At 36.7% G+C, this 12,385-nt stretch overlaps 1 protein-coding gene across 2 annotated transcripts in view; it reads right to left on the bottom strand.

The window, feature by feature from the left end:
- LOC309590531 (BEN domain-containing protein 5) overlaps positions 1–12,385 on the bottom strand; it is a gene marked incomplete at both ends in the record, with an annotated part of 962,813 nt that overhangs the window by 733,810 nt on the left and 216,618 nt on the right. The gene's annotated exons all lie outside the window — the stretch shown is intronic.

Below are 12,385 nucleotides of genomic sequence, written 5' to 3'. Positions count from 1 at the left end.
GTATATGGTAACTTAATGTCAGAAAAAGAGGTAACAGACGTTAACAGTCCCATAATGAGATGAAATGCAATTTAAACAGTAATCTCATTACCTAAAAATAAATAAACCTATTCTGCTTTACCTTTTAGACTTAGCTTAGGCCTGTTTGTTTTATCTCCATTTAGGTTTCAACTTTAATCATATCTCCGAAGCTTTTACACAGAAGAACTGCAGCAGCAACTGGGTTTGTCTACAATATTTGCCTGCTTGTAGCTGTTTACTCTGAAATTTCTCATTTGCTGCCAACTAGAAGGCAATGTCCAAAGTCATAGAGCAGAGATAAGGGTTTAAATCCCATTATCAAGAGAATCACTTTCTCACCAGAGAAGTTTGAACAATATTTAATTAAATATTCATTTACTTCCAATGCATTCATTTATTTTTCTTATACCAATAGTAAGATCTAGATATGTGTATAAATAAATGTTGCATAAACTCTTTGTATCATTATATAACATGATTCTAATACTATTATCTTCTGACTTTTAGGAATGCAGAATTTTTACTGGTAATTGTGTTTTCTTAAAAAAGCGTATGTCTGAAAACAAATCTTAGGTATGTATATCAGCCTATATTGTATAAAAAAATGAGAGGGAAGGAGAGAAAGAAAACGCATGTTCTCCTTCATGCATGTAATCAATTAAATACTGGTAACTAAAATCTGCAACAAGACCGAGTTTACAAGGTATTTCCAAAATCAAAAGCGAAACCCCTACCACTCCACAAGACATTTATGCACAAACAATTGTATAAACAGCCTTCCAAGGAACCTATATGAAACTCAAACAAAGCCAAATTAACTCCAATTTCCCCCAAATCTCAAGTACAACATATTTTCCCTCTAACCCATTAATATGCTCCAGCCAGACAAAAGGCTCACATTTACCAGGATTTTTTCTTTATTTTATTCTGTGTAACATACCATATCCCTTATATTAGGTAGAAATTAATGTTTCTTCCTTACAAGGTCCCTTTATGAAGCAGAAAACATTTGCAACTTACTGTAGTTTCAAATTTGCAAGATGAGAGTGGGTGCCTTTCAAAAAGGTCATCTTTTCTCTGTCATTCTCCACCCCTCTCCAAATTATTTTTTATATCAGAAAGAGAACATTTTCTATGTTAAATAACTTTGCATGTCAAAGTTAATTATAACATCTCGGAAGCTGTGTTGTTCTACACCACTCTACTGTGTTTCAGCTATTCTTTGGCACCATTTTGCACAAGTACATTGCTTGGGACTTGTTGACTCATGTTCATAAAAAACAAATAAGGAGTGACAACTAAAATAATAAGGACAGCTAGAATATTAGTATGTGAAGAGCAATGCCACATTAGGAGAAATGGAGGTCTCAGTTTTGGGTACATAGAACTTGTAAGGTTTCTGCACATGGGGAGGTAAGAGGCTATCCTGTTGGGTAGCAACTTGGGGGAGACACAAGAAGAAAACTGTAACACCTAATAATTCAAGTAAACAGCATTTTACTTAGCATGTCATGTTTTTCTCTAAGATGTGCATTTCTACTACCAGCAGGTATTAAATTTAGTTACCCCAAGCGTGAATATGTTATTCAAATCAGATTTATGATTATTTTTAAAACTTTCTAATCCATCTTTTCTTTTAATAAATCCATAAAGCCCTTTACATGCATTACTGAATGAGCTGTTCTTTCTCTTGATGTATCTGAAGATAAAAACAGACACGAATTCCACAGATTTTAAGAAATTGAGAAAAAAAGGATTTCAAGATTGACAATTTCCTAGTTGAAGACTCCAAAAGTATGCATGGAAGTCTACAGACCATGGTAATTTTCTTTTCTGAAGTCAAATACTCATTACTGAATACAACCCTTTTCCTTCCTTTCCATTCTATCGGGATTTGTTTTCAGATGAGTTACATTTTTGACAGAAGAACTTGTTGTAAATATGTTGTTGTAACCTATCCTTTAATTAAGGCATTATGTCAAAGTTGAGCAATGATCAGATTTTAGATAGCACCAGAAACAGAAAAAGTTTTGAAGCATTGTGACAGAAACCTAAGTAACATTTAGCCATCTCTGAATTGTGCCCATCTTTTCTATTCTCAAAGAATTATAAGATTAAAATTGGGCAATCTTCACTTGACCTACAACAAAAAAATTTTCTAGATGGAACTTTTTTTAAGATCCTTTCTACTAGAGGATATAAAGATAATTATCCCATAGACATGCCTCATCATTTTCATGTTTCAAAGGCTGACCAACTGAGATATCAGTAATATTGCAAGAAAAAATTATATCAGGACTCCTGTTAAATGCCTGTAAGTAATGATTATTTTGCTATACTATGCAGAATATTATGAAAAGGGCAATAACTGAAAGCAAATATTTACTCTTATTTTCTGTTAGTCTGCAGTCAGACTGGTGCCTCTGTAAGTTAATACTAGCATTATCAGCTGCAAAGGATAACACACTCTTAAAGTTCAAAACATTTGGTCACACTCTACCTTTTATATTACCAGATATTTCTAAGACACTTTCACTTTCTTCTCCAAAGTAATCAAATAAATATACAGGGATGAAAAAGTATTAAAAACTTTTGATATTATTGTTTTGAAATATCAGTAGCCATGGAGAAGAATATACCTTTTCAACCAAGCTTTTAATTATTTTTCCCCAGCTGAAGAAAGGAGCTAGCATATTTTTGGCAATAACTGTTTTCTATCCAGATGTATTATTTTAGCTAGGTTGAACCTTGAAAGGCAACACTATTTTCTTTCACAATCAAGTGACCTATCTGAATGACTATGGATAACACAGTTTGCTGCAGTCACCTTATCATTTGTCATACTTTCGTATTTCTTAGCAACAAAAAAAGTTGAAAGAGTTCTGGTTTTGGAAACTCCACTGGAATTGCATTTATGATCCACACTCTTTCTAATTTGGCTTTCATCTCACAGTCCCTGCTTGCCATTATACTGTTGAGGAGCATGACAAGGTCTTAAGCAAGTAGGACGAGATGCCACACTTGCTGGGCCCTCCTGTAAGCGTGCAAAACATGACACAGGCTTACACTGCAGTGTCACCATTCCTCCTCCACCTACATTTCACTCCACAACTCACTGACCCACACAACACAGCTCTCATTTCTACACTTCTGTGATACTGCAATGCAGCCCACACTAGAGACCAGCCAAGCTCAGGTGATGTCCACACTGCAACTTCTGTCATCAGCTGCCTCAGCCCCTATGGCAGAAACTGCCATCCAGTTTCTCAGGCAATTGCTACAATCATGAGACAGAGCTATAAGAAAGTCTGTAGAAAAATAAAATTACAGAGACAGACAAACCAACATGGAAAGGTATAACAAAGTAAAACACACAAACAAAAGAAAACAGAGGGTTTAGTCAGGAGTATTCTGGTCACTGCGTGAGCTGAGAGCCAAGAGCTGCTCAGTCATTGGTGTTGTGTGCATCCATGCCAATGTTAGGGCAGGTGGAAGACGGCAACTCAGCAACACCAAGGAGGAGCTTCAACAGGCCACAGAGGCTTTTGCTGGCTTTTGCACAGATTTTGCTGGCCAGCAAAGACCCTTCTAGGTAGTGAGCATGCTAATGCTTAGCCTTGCAGCTCATTAAATCCTAGCTATTTTTTGTGTGTGTTGGACAATAAATTTTTATCCTTGTAAAAACTTGATCATTTTAGGCTCTTTATGTGCTGCTTGCTGAGTTGGTTTATGCAAAGCTAAAGATGCCCAAACAAAAGGGGAAGTAACAATACTATGATGAACCTCATGTAGGTGTTAAGTGTTTGTGTACCACTGTGGCATGTGATATATTTGTGTGCCTTGCATGCATTCCTGTGCTTAGAAAGCATCGGTTCTGTGGATGACATCTCACATGAGGTGTTCTCATCCTAGCCAGCCAGGAAAAGAAGGGGCCAACATTCAGCATCCCTGGCTCTGGCCTCAAATTGCATCTGTGAGACAAAGGGCATCAGGTAAGGCCTCCGCTTTTCAGCAGGAGAGGGCAAGCTGAAGGGAGGTGGGAAATTAAATAGGTAAAATAATCCAGCCTTATTCTGCAGCATCCTCAAACATCTCACAATCATTTGAAACATATTGACACTCCCAACACTGAAAGCCCTCCATGTCCCCTACATCATATCCCCTTGAAAAACCTTACCGACCCTGCCAGCTCTCCCAGGGGCAACAAAATTCAATTTTGCCTGCAATGCTGAGAAGACTTAAGCTGGCTCTGATATGAATAATAAGCAATGATCCCATTGGACTAATCATTGTATAGCGACATAACAATGAGTTGGTCCCTGCCACAAAAGCTTACAAACTAATTAATGAAAAAATAGGTTTAGTCATATCTGTAAAACAATGTAAAGATGTAAATGGGAGTCCCATGGTGAGTGGTCCAGCATTGTATGAAGTGCTGCAAAACTTTTAGTCCAAAAAGACAGGACTTGGGCACATTCGTAAATTACCTTAAAAAAACTCTCCTAAAGTTATTCAGAAGCAGGGAGAAGGGAAATGTATGAAAGGGACATGTTGTAATTACAGATGTCTCTGTGTTTCAGTCTGGTTTTTATTCCAGTTAGCTCAGGCTGTTGTTCTTGCCCTAATCTTAGTATTTAAGCGCTTTGTGATTCTTCCTCTTTGCTGCAAAATCAGCTTGATCACAGTGGAGTATTCCTCCTTTATGACTTTTAACAACTTAACAATATGAATAGAATACAATCCAATAGAGTGTTATATCCTCCCAGGTCTATAAACAGGTAGAGGTGATAACTCTAAGCTGTGTGAACTGCACTTTTCATCTCCCTGATGTTACTATTATTAACTGTTTCACTGTGGATAATTTTAGCACAAACACCTAGCAAACGTACCTTATAGTCAAAAAACAACCTTACATCTTTCAAGCCATGAAGAATGCAGCTTCATCAATGCTTCCTCAAACCCAGCAACTTTTTTTAATACTTTTTTAATGAACTGTTTGGCAAATCTGCAGCAGCATGAAAACAAACTATTAAATTGAATGAAATATAAACAGCTCGAGGTGCTACTAAGAAAAAGGATGTACAATGACACTTTAAATGGTGGCTTCCAGTCTGGATGAAAATACCAGTTCCAGTGTTATTCCCAGTGGTAAGGCGTTTTAAGTACAGTGGCACAAAGCCTGCAGGATTCCTTTGCAGAAGCCACCGCAAGTATTTTCTCAAGGGTTTACACCTACCTGCCTGTATGGTTTACAGTACAGGAAATTCCCAGGGCCATACCTAGCATCTCATTCTTTTTATTACAGATTCTGTATGGCTGCAGGCTCAAGAGTATCATTGCTGTAAGTATCAGGAGGCCTGAGGAAAAGCTCCTTGAATGGACCCGGGTAAAACTCTGCCTAGACAAGAGAAGCGAGGCAGTTTGATTCAAATTCTGGGGTCCAAGACGAGAAGGAGTGAAACCCAACTGTACATCGAGAGTTCTGCCTTCAGATTTCTGCCTGCACTCAGCATCAAAAGCAAGCTTTTTGTGCTCTGTCAGGTGATTCTTTGTTAATTCTTGTTAATTCCTAGTTTAGCCTTCCCGTTGCTACTGGGACAGTCTCTCTTTTTTCATACAAACTTTAAAATAGTACTAAAATTTCAGACAAAGCAAACTGGCTTTCTGGAGAGCACATTAAAAATATCAGATAATGAAAATACATGCAATTGAAACAGGATTAAATTAGATCAGTTTTAAACTGTAGTCTTCAGAATGCAAATCATATGGAGGGACTACAACACTACTCACAGAGAAGACTGTATGAAAAGAATGTGTCTAAATGCAGAAAATTAAGTATGCCAGTCTATTATTTCTATCCATAAGGGAAACACTGTTTTTAATTTTTTATCTACATTAATTGGAAAGACAAATATAAAAAAATAAATAACTTAATGAAGAGGATGTTACTAGGGAAAAAAAAGTCATTCTTCATGAACTAGTCAGTAAACTGGGATGTTCGTTGCACATTGTCCAGTCTTATCTTTTTTTCTTTCCTAAAAGCTTCACAAATCAAACCTGGAAAAAAAGCAGATATGAGTAATTCTAAATAATGTAACGGTTTCTAAATGTAACAAAATTACAGAAAAATACGCACTAAATGACTTTGCAGATGCAAGAAGAAATGAGAAAATTCACAGTATTCAACATATGTCAAAACTCTTCATTACTTATTTGCTGTAGCTGGTCTAGCAGATATACAGTAGCATGCAACATAATGTTTCCAAGTGTTCCTGAAATCAGGCAGAATGGATCTCTGAATTTAGTGTCTATTTCACAAACATATGCCTTAAAAATTGAAAGCACTGTGCTCTGACTTCTATTTCTGAAATTTCTATTTATCTTCTAACAGCATATTTTTAGATTATTTGGAAACTCACAGGTTATACAATTCTTATTTGACTCTTCCTCTTGTCCTGTATATAAGTTGAGATAAATTTCACCAAAATACATAATATACTATAAATTTATCTAGAAACATATTCAGAAATATTTGGGGAAGGTTGTCCTTTTAAACCTCTGGAAATTCCTGCCGCTTCTTTAGGTCTGGAGTCTTCTGAATTTGATTTCTGTTCTCAGAATATTTTTGATTACCAGGACTGAATTGTTTAAAATTACTGTTGTGGTGGAGAAGAGTTTCTTGTTTCCAAATACTTTTATCTCCTGTTTGTTTTCCAAAACTTTCAGGTTCTGTTCGATTAATTTTTCTCTGCCTGAATGCACCGCTAACTGCAACATAAATCATCTAAAGACACAGATTCATTGCATCTGGAAGATTCTCTTCAGTACTGTCTATGAGGTAAAACTTTTACTTTTGCATCCACCTGTACTTTACATTTCCCCATTTTATTTGGCACATCTGAAGTAGATGCAAAATATACTTTCCACTTAGTCATGAAATAACTGTGACAGGATATGACAGCTGTGCAAAATGGAAAAGATGACCTTTAAAAGGTTCACAAAACAGGATACTGGGATTCTGAGACACTGCTACCACATGTACTGCCAAGCAAGAGTTGATTAATCAAGATACTATGGCAGGAAAAATGTTTTCTCAAATTTGTGACACAGAGCTGAGGCTGGTTTGTCACTGGGCACTATTAAAGGAGTAGTGTTCAATCCCATCTTTCAGCCCTGATTCTGACACTGATGCATTTTGTAACCTTGTGGCAAATCATACGACCTCTGTGAACCCCACTTTTCAACTGCAAAACAAAAATAGTAGCACTAACATGTCTTCCCAGGTTTTTATTATTAGTCTTAACTAATTAACATCTGTAAAATGCTGCAATCACCAAATGAAACATTATTTATAAATGCAATTACTCTCATATCCCTGATAATGGATAAATAGGAAAAAAAATCAAAAGATAGGGAAGAGCAACTTCATTGCCAATACATCAGCTTTCTCCTATTGCTCTCATTAATCCTTCCTGCTTTAACCACTCTATTTTTCAGTTTTTCCACCAGTGGAATATTGGAGTGGAGTGGAAAAAACTGTATCTACTTCATAAAGTTGGAAGTATATTTGCAAATGAAGCGGCATACGACAGTGTGCAATGATCAAGCGGACAGCTCCGAATAACTACTAAGTGCTAAGGTCAAAGAGCATCCAGCCACAGGCAGTGCAACAGGATTTTATTCCTAATAATATTATAGCCAGGTGAAAAATATGCGGCTTAGATCCAAAATCCTGCAAGGTCGCCTCAGACTGGAACTTCAGGACGAGCAGCATAACAGCAAAAACAGCTCTGTTTTTTATCCTACTGGCTCATTTCAAAGAGCCCCCTCACACCACAGATACTCAAGTAGAAAAAGTAGAAAAAGTTGAAATGTGTGTTAAATACCAGAAAGTATAAAGCTGACATTTATCTGAAAGTATTTTTAATAATGGCTCCACTTTTTCACAAAGACTATTCTCAATAACACCTGCCTCCTTCTGTTATCTGGAGGAGGCATTTCTGTGACTCTAGTGTGAAAAAAGGAAAAAAAAAATTTAGTAAGCCTATATGTGCTGCTAAAGAAAATGGTTTCTGAATTAAAACAAATCTGACATGCATTTTTAAAGGCTGCGATGCCTAGATAGGTTTAAAATATAAGCAGCTTTGCCAGTAAATAAGCAAGTAAACAAAAGAGGAGGGCATGATACGGAAAGGACTAAGTCAACACACGCCTTGGAAAATGAGAGCCTACAATTAAGAAATAAGATAACACCAGGAGGCTTATCCCCGTTTCAGTCGCAGATGTGTCTATATGATTTATATGTGAAAAACAATATCAAAACAAACCAAATCAAAACAGTCTTCACATTTATGGGGCTGTGAGTTTGTACTTTTCTTCAGTTACACAGTGATAATTAAGAGAAGACATTTGAAACACCCACTTCAAAAACTGAACATACTTAATATAGGGTAAGATAACGCAGAACTTAGTAAAGATGTCAGCTCAGTCTAAAATCATAATTACTGTGTACAACTTGCTCCTGAGGGGTTTTCCCAGTAGAAATAATTGCATTACTTCAAGTTCCTTTTATTAAAAAAAATTACAGATAGGCATAACATGTAATTTTGCAAACAAAAAATAGTGTTTTCCTTTTATTTCCAGATTTTATATTTCCCTGACAAAATGCTGCAGACTGCAGGGAAAACAGTAGCGTTCAGCTTGGAGTAAACTTTAACACTTTGAATCAGATTATATTTAAATTAAACAGCTGCAGAATTAATGATAGAATAAGCAAACTTCCTAATTACCTGAAGTATAACTTTAATTTTTATGATCATGTTATCTGTAACCCACCAGCTGGACTGCTCCATTCACTTCCGGCCCTCATCTTACCCAATAGAAACTTTTGGTTATTCTGGAGAAAAGAACAGTTACAGAGGGGTGACTAAGTGATATATTCAGATTGCAAACACAACAGAAGTTGTGTGTTTTGGTTTTGCATTAAAAAATATTACCTAGCCTTCCACAGAGCACATATCATCACCCCATAACTCTGACCAATCCTAAAATTTTTGATGGAATAATGTATCTTTAAAAAAGATATTGGGGTGATTAAAGGTTTCAAATGACGGAGAAGTCCATTATGTTCCTAAGTCAGTTGTTGCAAATGTTGAATGTGCCCCACTGCTGCAAATATGTGCTTCCTTTCTATGGTCTGGATTTGTTCCCACTCACTGGATACACCTATGCCTTTGGTCAGTGGAGACCAAAGAAATGAGTTGTCCCCAGACTATGTAAATACTCTTTGTGAGTCTGAGCAGTGTTTGGCACAACGGTCTTCAGATCCTTCAATGCTACAGCAACAAAAGTAATAAATCACAGTAAGCAAGTAAAAATGGCATTTATGGCATTTATACTTGTCTTATGTGTGCTGAAAACACTGGTTCCTTCAGTCAGTCTCTTCAACTCTCTATATCCCTCGCTTGCATTATGTTTGGCTTCCTTTAAAATGCAGGGAACAAAAAAACCCCACGTTTCAATCATCTATTAGTTCCATTGGAAATATATTTCCTTTTATTGGCAAAATCTGTTCTCATGGTTAAAAGTATACACTTATAGAGATATGTAACACCTACAAAATCCTGTGCAACATATTAATACTGGATAATGAAAGAAAAAATATTTTTCTCATTTATCTGTTCACCACAGAGGCTCTTATCAAATGCTGCAAAAGCAACCTCAATCTTTATAGATATTTACCAAAATTTACAGTCTATCAGTTACAAATCAGCCTTGTAGCCTTGATCAAGGGGGGAGGGGGCAATTGAAGAAAAAAAAAAAAAAACACATTAATTTTAAAGGCTGTATATCCGGTTTTTCCCTTATATTTGGAATTAGGGAGAAAAGATTATTTTCTTTTACTTTTAAATGAATCATCATTTACACACAGCCTGGTAACTGACCACAGTCACATTTTTCCCCACTGAGATTTAAGCCCTTGAGCCTGTAAAGGAGATTTTTTTACCCCTCCTATTTAAAGTAACAAGGCTGAAAGTGGAGTAGAAATGCAGCACAAGTACTCATTGCATGTTGTAGTCTCCATGCAATTAAAAAAACCCAAACTCTATGTGCTATTAACATGTTAATAATCTAAGATAAAATTATATAGTGAAGCTTAAAATCATGGCTCTGAGTGCATCCATCAGAAATTTACTGTGCACCAAAATGCAGTTAGCATGCCCTCGTTTTCTTCTATGCAACAGGATATGATATTGTCAATCACCATGAAACTACTTGTAAAACAAAATTTCAAAGGGAACCTCACAACAGCAACTCAGGCTCAAACACCCTTAAGCATAGGAAGAAAAATTTCATCTTGAAGGTTTAATTCAATTGCTACAAGTGGGCTGAGCATGAAAAATGATCCAAATAAACCTTCCATGTAGGAGGAGTTCACTTTTGGTTTTGAACTCTGGGCCTGTCTTCACAAATTTCACAAATCAGCTGTGAAAACAATTCCGTTCACAGTGTGAAAATTTCTAAGCTATTCTATAACTCATTAAGTGTCTGTTAAAAGTCAAATCAATTATTTCCTCATAGACACCAAACAAGCTCTAACTGCATAATAAATAGAAGAAACACTATTTATTAAGTAACAAGTCTAATTATTTCCTGAGCAATCACATTCTCTTCCCCTTAGAAATATCATTTCCTTTGTTCTCCCAGCCTTCAGCTTCTTCCCCACTCATTTTTGTCTTCTTTACAAATTTCTTTGTGGATTGCTGTCTTGTTTGGCTGTAGAAAGTGACTGAGTAAAAAAGGAGGATTTTCTCTCAAACAGCTTTTTCAAGAAAGAGTATTTACAGCCACACTTCAGAGCTGGGGAAAACTGGATAGCTCTTCATGTTTCATTTCCTCCCCAGGAACATGGTAGAGTCCCCATCACATTCCAACGTGGGCTATTCTATGATTTCGTATTTTGAATGAAGAGAATTTGTCTTCCTCCAGGCATTAGGCCCCGTGGCTTCTAAAATGGGTGCCAGCTCTGTAAGAATATTGAAAACAACCAGATACTTGAAATGATGATGGGGAAGAACGTGTTATCTCTGGATGACCTCTGTGCACCAGGTCACTGAGCCTATGTGGAGCCTCACCATTGTTCGGTAGAAGTTAATTGATAAAATGATGATGACAACTTTACTTTCTTTATCACAATCATCTTCCTCGCCTATTCCATCTTCATTTTAATTTTGAGTATTCAGCACTATATTTTATTAAGCATAACCTGATTACATGAAGACACTGTGATGATATTACTATTGACTAGGATATTAGAATAACCTTGAAAAACATAATTCTTTTATAACATTAAACAATTCTATTAATATTTTTGACCTCTGCTCCCTGCTATCACTACCCTCCATGGACTCTGTAATACAAAAGTAGAAATGAAACAAGAGTGGCAAAGTGCAGTCTATATATATATATAGTTACAAAAATATGTAAATACTCAATATATATATGTTTCTATATATGTACATACGCATGCTCACCTACAAATATATGCACAAACTACGTCTGCTCTTCAATCCTGAAGGTCAACCTTCACATGAAGGTCGACCATTCAAAGGTCAGCAAATTCCAGATGTTAAGCATCAGGTGGTAATCAATGTTGTTCAGGTCTGAAGAAGAACAGAGAGGCTTCCTCATAGGTGGCAAGCAAAATACCCACGCTCCCCTGCCTGACCTATTCTGCCTTCAACAGCCACTGCGTGAGCTAAATTGCTCACCAGAAAGACAGAAGCAGTATCACCTAAGACAGTGCTACAACCTTGACATCATGAAGTCCCATTTTTGCCTCTCAGCTATGGATTCCCTCAAGAAGGTCCAGCTGAGTGGTGTGCAGGCACGTCCAACTCCAGGCAAGCACAGTCCAGCCCTAACCCTTTTCCCCACAGTCATTGCCTGCACCTGAAAATCATGCACACACTTGAAAAACAAGCTACAATGGGGAAGGCTTATTTAGCAGTTGAAGAGAATTAAAAGATATATAATACATGCAACAGCGATGTGCAAATAATTGATTTCCCAGCCAGATAGCTGAACAAAAAGTAGGTTAGAAGGTCTGTTGTTTTCAAAGTAGTTTTTCTTTAGCCCTAAGAAACTAACTAACTAAGAAATTAAGGTTTATTAGATCTTGGGAAATCTCAGGAAAATCTCCATTGGATGTCTCCACTGCCCTGAAGTCAAACAGGGAACAGATTCCAAATTTTCCTTCCAGCTCTCAGTTGAGTGTCTGAGCTGCTAGGCTAGAGTCTATTTGCAGATATGAACCCTTTCAGCCCTTATCATGTCTTTTCTGAACATATCCTTACTCAGATCA

This window comes from Platalea leucorodia (genome assembly GCF_965183815.1).
Source record: "Platalea leucorodia genome assembly, chromosome: 5".
Lineage (NCBI taxonomy): Eukaryota > Metazoa > Chordata > Aves > Pelecaniformes > Threskiornithidae > Platalea > Platalea leucorodia.
The sequence above is the reverse complement of the archived record's forward strand: the minus strand, read 5'-3'. Positions and strand labels throughout refer to the sequence as shown.